Source organism: Ambystoma mexicanum, chromosome 7p, assembly GCF_040938575.1.
Source record: "Ambystoma mexicanum isolate Mex_15411 chromosome 7p, UKY_AmexF1_1, whole genome shotgun sequence".
Taxonomy (NCBI): domain Eukaryota; kingdom Metazoa; phylum Chordata; class Amphibia; order Caudata; family Ambystomatidae; genus Ambystoma; species Ambystoma mexicanum.
The window spans coordinates 443,699,598-443,708,326 of NC_090939.1; positions in this window are offsets into that span (position 1 = coordinate 443,699,598).

Genomic DNA, 8,729 nt, shown 5'->3' on the forward strand with positions numbered 1-8,729 from the left:
ATTCTAAACCTTGCAGCCATCACCTCTTTTCTGCAGAATTTGAAAGCAGCACTCAGAATCTGAAGAAAAATGTAGTCTTATTGTGCAAACAGACCTTTTTAGACAGTTGTTCAACTTGCTCTATCCTTGCACAACGTTCTCACCACTTTCTCTCCCCAGTCATCCCTGAGTATGGTATTGAGGAATTATTTGCCCTGGTTGCAATTTAAAAATGCAGGACTTGGCTCAACACGTTCTCGTGCTGCTTTGTTCTTGTCAGGGCTCCCTTCAGCCCTCACATCCCTCCTGATGGAAAGCTCCACTGCAGGTGTATCATCTCAGAGACAGTGTCCAGTCATTCATTCGAAAACAAAAGGATTGAATGCAACACATTCCAGTCAAAAGGACCGGAAAAAATAGACTGAATGCCTTTTTTAATGTTTTTTTGGGGGGTTTTGTATAGGTAAATTAAACGTTTTTGGCCTAAAAACAGAGGTTCGCCCCCCCCCCCTCCAAAAAAAAAATGTCTGTCTTTTTTCCGGTCCTTTAGACTTGAATGTATTGCATTTCGATCATTTGTATTCGATCCTTTCACCCATACCCCTCAGAGCCATGTTCGTGCTGCACACCCACATGTCTTCAGAAGGAATTCATATGAGCAGCCCTTGTAAATTGAGAAATATTGCGTGTAAGTTGCCCAGGACCTGGCATATAGAGAATTCTTCCCTGTGCAGCTAGCTTGTGTGCAAATGACAAGACGTGAACTTCAGCCTATTAGCCACAGGCCCTTCAGATAAATCAAGTTTCATTTAGTGAGATCAAAGGGGATAAACAAAAGAGTACCACCGTCACTGGATCCAGCAAAGTTCATGTGTAACTTGGTCGAGGTGCGTTATTACAGGATTTGATTGTATTGCCATCGGAAAGCTCTGACGAATCAAGCGAGTGGCGGCTCACTCAAAATGCATGGGTACCGTAGAAAATACACCTTTTTCCAGGAGATTCTTAAATAAGGCATATGCATGCTCGGCTGGCTTCCCGCAACCTTTTGTAGGCGAGAAGGCTTTAGAAAGTGAAGGAACACAAGCGGAAAGGGAGTGCATTCTCTTCTTTGTCAGAAGACAACATGTTTTTGAAATCGTGACTGGGGAGGAATAAAGAAACAACGCAGGTTTTCAAGGGCAAAAGAGAACGTGAGCGCCGAGAATTTGCAATGTTCAGCAGTGCATCAAATACGCCGGCGCCATCTCAGGAGGCTCCTGAAAGCATATGTGCACGGGTGTAAATCTTTCTCATTGCCAACCTCACGGGGTATTGTCTTGTGTACAGTGGCGTCGATGATTTCCACGCAGATGTAAATGAGTGCAGGCGCAGCGAGAAAGACCGATAATTCATTTTTTCATCAAGCGTCTACAAAGTAATGGGGAAACACATGTTGACGTATAAAATAAGCTGTTTTTTCTGTTCTCGTGTGTTCTGCTTGATATTACAAGGAAACGGGAATCTGACATTTGGGATATTCGGTTTTGAAAAATAACCGCTGTAGATGTACAATCGATCTCCTCACTAGCTCGCTGCACAAAGTTTCCCGCGCCTTATAGTAATTTTGATAAGTCAGTGCCTGTCCCAGCTCCAGCATGTGGAGATGTTATTATGTGACATTATCATGATAAATCTCCTTCATTACGGTAGCAACCCTGCTGTGATATGGTGCAACACTCTTACTGCAAAATGAACAAAGTAACTTCCATGCCATGAATTTTTCATTTGTAAAAAAAATGCTTGTAGATAAATTAAATGAAGCAATTTAAAAATGAATAAACTAATAATTGCATTTACCTACCGACAATACGAAAAGGTCACACACAGTGCAGTTTGATCTATGAAAGAAATAATTTGATGAACGGATGCAAATTTTAAAATTAATGAAAGCATATTTTCTGCGAGCAGAGCTTAGAAGTGTTAACTCCTTTCTCTCTTTAGAACCTTTTAGAGAAAATAGCACCAGACAGAAACCGATTGTCTGATAAAAATGTGGAATTACAGGGACCATTATGCCGACTTCACTAATAGGGAACGTAAAGGTGCAAAATGTTTACTGTTGAATATGCTTGCATTTGCGTGGGGCCTAGCCAATGGCTTCTGGGGCTGGGGAGAGCAAAATGTTGCTCACGCTGTCTTGGGAGGATAGCTCAGGGGCAGCGTGCTCGCCTTGGAAGCAAGACGACACTGGGCACCAGAGATTTGATCCCCGGGTCCGCGCTTAGAAACCTCTGGGTATTAAGCGTGTTATAAATAACCTATCATATCATACCACGTTCCCGTGGTGGTGCACAGGGCCGGATTGACCTGTCAGCCAATCGGCCTGTGGCCGATCCGAAATCATGGCGGGAGACCTGGGGGCAGGTTCCTGAAGCCCACGTGGGCCGGTCTCCGGCCCAGGCATGGGCTTCACACTTCAGGAATTGGCACCCAGGGCCTCCGCCTCGCCGGACGGATGCAAGTTGCAAAGGATCTGTAAGTAACTAACTTACAGATCCTTTGCAATTGCAGCACTGCCGACGCCGGCCCGCCATAGATGCAGAGAAAAGGTAACACTGATACATGCTGCCGCCCGGCGGCCAACTGCTGTGACCCGCAACACCATGGCGCCATGCCAGCAGCAGTCAGTGTTACAAAACACTGGGAGGGAGCGGCAGGGCAGGGCGGGGCTGCCTTAGCCCAGCTTGCTCCCTCCCAGTGTTTTGTACACATACTCTGCAGACTGCTCTCCGATGCCGCGACCGCCGCCAGTGCCCACCACAAGTTGCAGCTGTGACTTGCGTGGTGGGCCAGGAATGGCTTCAAAGCCGGGCCCCTTATCTCTCCTGATTGAGGCTTGAGCGCTCGTCGGGAACCAGGAACCTCTCCACACCCATGCCCCATTTGACAAACATTTATCTGATAACCCCAATTGGTTGGCCCCTCCTTGTTACCAATTATTATGTCTTCCAAGAATGTGTCCGTGCGAGGGGCCAAGATTCCCATATATCCAGTGCTTTAAATGTGCCGGCACATACCCAGCCCTCCGTACCTGCACTTCTTGTTTTTGTGCATTTGAGTACCTGCACTTCTGGTTGAGCCTTGAGCCTAGGGACCTGGGCCTGGACCCAGGAGCCCAGGGTCTGGCCTCGGTCCTTCCCATGTGCAGAGAGTCTGCCTGGGCTGGGCTGGGGGACTCAGCTGCTGTTCCTGGGCCTGCTTCTTTCCTGGACGCATGTAGGCTACCAACCAGGAGAAGGTAAGGTAATATTTATATCCCTTGTTCAGAGGCATTAGGTGCCATTGCCAAGAGGTGGCCAGGCACCGAGGCAAGATGGCCCTATGTTATGTACTGATGTAGGGTGTGTTGCACTTGCGATGGGGCTGGAATTCCGCCACCACTTTAAAAAGGGAATGCACTTTGCTTGAATCTCTTTAAACATTTTGTGACGGATGCAGATGTTGCATGGCTGTGTGAGAGTCTCTGGGCCTTATTTGACTTTCCTTTGTTGTAAGATAAGACATGCAATCACAGCTGATTGCTCAGAAGTGATCTGTGCCGTAAATTCAATAAAATACAAATATGCTGAGGCAGAAGATGCTGCCGAGCTGAGCCCTTCTCAACAGAAGATCCAATTGTTGTCCGTGCTACGTTTTTTTTATCTTATAATTATGCTGATGATGAGTGCAGACACGTGTTTTCTTTTTACGTGAGTAAAATATTACTCCACAAAGTTATTTTAAAATGTATAACTCTGCTTTTTGCTTATAGGCTCTGCCTCTAAGTGTCGTTATAGGTCGCTGTTACAATCATTTGCGACATAATTCAGGGCGGAAATGTATACCCTTAGCTGAATGGATGCCTCCGATTGCCAACGTGCATGTGCCTTGTATGCCTCCTTTGGGGGTTATTATAAATTAAGATCCACTATGGCGGCGATGAGGTTAATCTGCTGAAAGCGCCATGGCACACACCATACAAAAGTGGCTCACAGTTGCAAATGGATATTCATTCCTTTTGTGACACTGTTTGAATAGTAACCAAGGGGGTGTTTGATAAAGTGTCATGCAAATTGCGCATTTTAAAGAACATTTATTCAGCAACACCGGTGAAAACTACTAACCCCATAGTGAAGTAGCTTATCAAACTGACCCACATTGGCCAAGAAGTGTCCCACTTTGACCAAATAAACTGGCCCACACCAGCATTTTGTGTTCTTGGTTCTGCCATGGAAGACACTGCACAGGGGCAGTGAGTACTGAGCTGTGTGGGAAGGGTGTTGCCTGCTTACTGTTACATGATTGGGTGAAAGAGCATCAACATTCAAGCCAGAAGCCACGTAGAAGGATACATACTTTACAGTTAAGTTGGAACATACACAGATGGGAATAGCATGTCATTTTGTTACTACCTACAAACATGCTTGCATACGTAGAAGTAATAGCCTGTATTGGTTATGCATGTGCTCTATGAGTGTAACAGCTCGCTGGAAGCGTGTGCAGTGGTCAGAACCTTACCCTAACATCCCCAACCTATCCATAACCTCTCCCTGTACCTCATTCCGGTTTCCCTACTTCCCCCCTTCCTATCCAACCATCGTCACCCTAACCCTCTTTCCCTGCCGGGGTTGCGGAGCCCTGTATAAGCATCGACTTGCAGCAGGTCCCATAACCACAGTGGGGGAGGTTGGTTCATGCCACTTCTGCGCCTCAGAGCTGTGGACCCTGTCACAGAACTATAAGTATGCAAGGTTATGTTATTTTATGAGTTGTGTTGTAATGTAATATTGGAGCATAAATACAACTGGCAAGTTACTTTCCGGGGTCATCATTTGGCTGTACTGCTTATTAAATGCAACTCTATTTTCATTACTGGTGGCAACGAGTAGACATCACTTGAGTCTGGTTCTGCAAAATAAATATTCAGCTATGTGATGCTGTTGCTTTTCAATAAAAACAAAAAGGAACGTTATCACTTTCTCAAGCGTTTACACAAAACATAACATGCAATAGACACATGAATCCTCCATACATAGCATTTTCTGTGAAGTCGTGAATTGACGTGAATCACAGATGATGGTTTGAGGGCCACTTTTTTGAGACGAGGGGTGGGCCACTTTTATTGGGGTGTCCGGGCCTATTTCATGTCCCAGTCCGACCCTGGGGGTGTAGCTTTGTTCTTCGCAGAGTGGATTCCTGCCTCTGTCATTCCTATGCAGGTCTACTCCTCCTTTGAATGCCTGGTCTGTAGGCTTTCTCTCTCTCCTGGCCACTCTTTCACAGTGGCTACTATCTACCGACCACCTGGTCAGATAACCTCCTTCCTCTTTGAGTTGGCGGACATCTCTTCCGCCCCCCTGGCCTTGACCACTCAACTCCTCCTCCTAGGCGACTTCAACATCCACCTGGATGCTTCCTGTACCGCCATGGGACTCTTTTGCAATCTTTGTGACTCTCTCTCTCTCTCTCCATTCTTCCCTCTGGCCCAACTCATTCTGCAGGACACACTCTTGATGCTCTGATCTCCTCAGACTTCCCCCTCTCTAACCCTCTCGCCACTCCTCTCTCCTGGAGTGACCACTTTCTCCTCTCCTCATATCTCTCTCTCTACCCCTCAGGCCAAGCCGACCCCCCCACTGCCACCCACCTTCTCAGTCATTCGACCCATGAAGCGTGTGTCAGTTGAGGCTTTCGCTGCATCTTTCTCTCCCCATCCTGCACCTCTGGCTGACTCAAACCCTGACACAACCCTTTGTATTCTCCACTCTGCTATCTCTGACACACTCGATGTACTTTCCTCTGTCATGAGGATCTACATGAAGCCTAAAACCAAGTGCAACTCCTGGTACGACACAGACCTCATCACCCTTAAACGCAAGTGTAGGGTGGCTGAGGGGAAATGGTTGCCATCTTAAACACCCTCTGACAAAATGGCCTGCCGCCTTCTCCAAAGGCAATACTGACTCGCTGTCCTCACTAAGAAGAGAGCTCACATCCAAGTACACATCTCTGCCGCATCTAACAACTTGGCCGAACTCTTTAAAATCTGCAAGGAACTGGCATGGGTGTAGGAAACGGGTGGGACCGGGGGGACAAATCCCCCCCACAATTTTAAGCAGGGGGGATATAATGTCATTTATCCCCCCCACAATTCACCACAATGAGAAGCAAGGCGAGTAAGTCTGTCTCCAGGAACCACAGATTCAGACAAATACAACTCAACCTGCTACACCGAACATACTTAACCCCATCCAGGCTGGCAAAAATCAATAATACGTCGCCCTCTAATTGCACATGGTGTGGACAGAGCAATGCGGACTTGATCCACGTGTTCTGGAAGTGCATTAGGACACAATCCCTGTGGACCGCCATACAGCAGACAAGCGACAATCTGGGGGTGACTAGATATAAATGGACCCCGGAGGAATGCCTACTCGGCACATACACCAGACTGGCCAAACTCAAGCACCTCACCAGACTAATGGACATTATGTGTATACTGGCAAAGAGGACTATGGCAATGTCTTGGAAGAAAACGACTGGGCCCCAACAGAAATGCTGGCACTCTGAGCTGAAACTCTGGCTACGAGCAGAAACAACGGCTTGGGAGGACAGTGTGGCCAGATCCACAGATGACTCTAGTATGACCCTTGAGGCCTGGAAAGAACTCACAGACTCCCTGTTTTACCCCTCAGATGACAAGCCCCCATGAACTGGTATGAATCCACCGAAACAGAACCATGAACTGAGTTGGAAAGACCTGTGACCATTACGCTGCCACCTCACTGGGCTCTCACAGGCATGGGCCCCCCCCTTTTTCCCTCCCTCCAGACCATCAGGATCCCCCCCCTGCTCCACCAAGCAACATCACCTTAACAGGAAAACACTGGGAGATAGTTAAATGTTGTATTGTTAATTTGTTAAATGTTTTATTCTGAAATGCTCATTATCCTTGAAACACAGACACGCTTGGTGTCCTGTAAATGTTCCAAATAATAAATGCCAATAAACAAATTTGAAAATAAAAATGAGAAGCGAGGAGAGGGAAGGCAGGGGTTATTTTACCAACTGAAGAGTGTGTGTGTGTGTGTGAAGGCTTCGCCTGTGCCTCCAGTGATATTTACTTTCTAAGCATGCATTTGAGGGACACAGGTGGTGCACCGATTGGGAAGACACTGGCAGGGTTCGAAATACCCACAGAGTTTGCTGTTAAACTACGCAAAGCAGGCCGCAGACAGTGGCCATGGTCTGTGGATGAGGTGAGCAGGTTGGGCCTGCTGCAGGCTGGCACCGGGGAGACTCCCCGGACTCGCTGTTGGTAGAAGGAAGATACGCCCCAGAATTAGAATTCGCTCCTGTACTCGTATTGCTTGCTTCAAGCTCTTTATTTTTAGACAGTATTCAAATTAAATGTCTAGTATGAAAGTGCAAAAGTCAAGCGGATAGTAAAAACTTTATATCAGCAATGAACCAAACATGGGTGCCAAGAGACTTCTTATCATGTGAGGCAGGGCGGCACCTTCAGGTTGTCCTGGAAAAGCGAAACTATAAAACCCAGAATTCAAAGTCTGCTGTCAGGAAAGCCTGGACTGGCTCACAGTGTCAGACGTGTGTGTGGGGGCACTTTCAACTATAAAGTCAACAATAGTTAGTAATGCAGATCTTGAAAACAATTTGAAATTTGCATATGCACCAGTAAACCAGCCTCTCACACACACCTGGGCATATGTGCCAACATACCCTATACTATATTGCTTATTATGCTTATGCCCAACATAGTAAGTAAAAGTACACTGTCTTCGATTTAGGACAGCTATTTATTTATTTATTTAATTAATTTGTAAAGCGCATATACAACCCAGAGGCATTGAGGCGTTGATGCACATACAAGTCAAGTACAGATTAGGTGAACATAATTTGTCAAACATTGCGGTGGGGTGGAACAACAGGGAGAGGTAGGTCTGGTTACAATAGGTTGCACAGTGAAAGTGTTACATGTGTGCTGGTCATTCTGAGTGAAAGAGGGTGGGGAGAACAGGGGTGGTTGGCTAAGTGGAGAGGGGGATTAGGAGAAGAGCTGTGTTTTGTGGGCTTTGTGAAAGACCCAGTAGGATTTCTCTGCCCTAAGGGAGAGGGGGAGGTAATTCCAAAGTTTGGCTGCACAGTAGGGGAAGCTGGATCCTCCTGCTCTGCACCTTCTCACTTTAGACACGATCAGTCTGTCTGAGTAGGGGGTCCTGGTAGGTCTGGTGGACTGGGCTTTCTTAATTTTTTGTGTGAGGTAGGGAGGTACTGTGCTAGCGAGGCACTTGTGTGCAATGGACAATGTTTTGAAATGGATCCGTTCCTGGATGGGCAGCCAGTGAGCTTCCCTTCTGGCCGTGGAGATGTGTTCAGGTTTTGGGATATATAGGGCAGCTCTCAGGGCATTGTTTTGAATTGTTTGTAGTTTTCTGATATTGCTAGTGGACATTCCTGTAAAGAGGACGTTAGAGTAGCCTAACTTTGAACCAATGACAGCCCATGCGACGGTGAGACAGTTGTTTTGAGTGAGAAATGGTCTGGCTGCGTTGATGACTTTAGTTGCGTAAGCTGCAGATGAAATGATGCCGCTATCTTGTCTAGAAAGGGTTATAGAGGCGTCAAGGTAGACGCAGAGAGTCTTTACTGATGGTGAGACTGGGATAGCACACTGGTCGATTTGGAAGGAGGTGTACTGAGAACTAAAA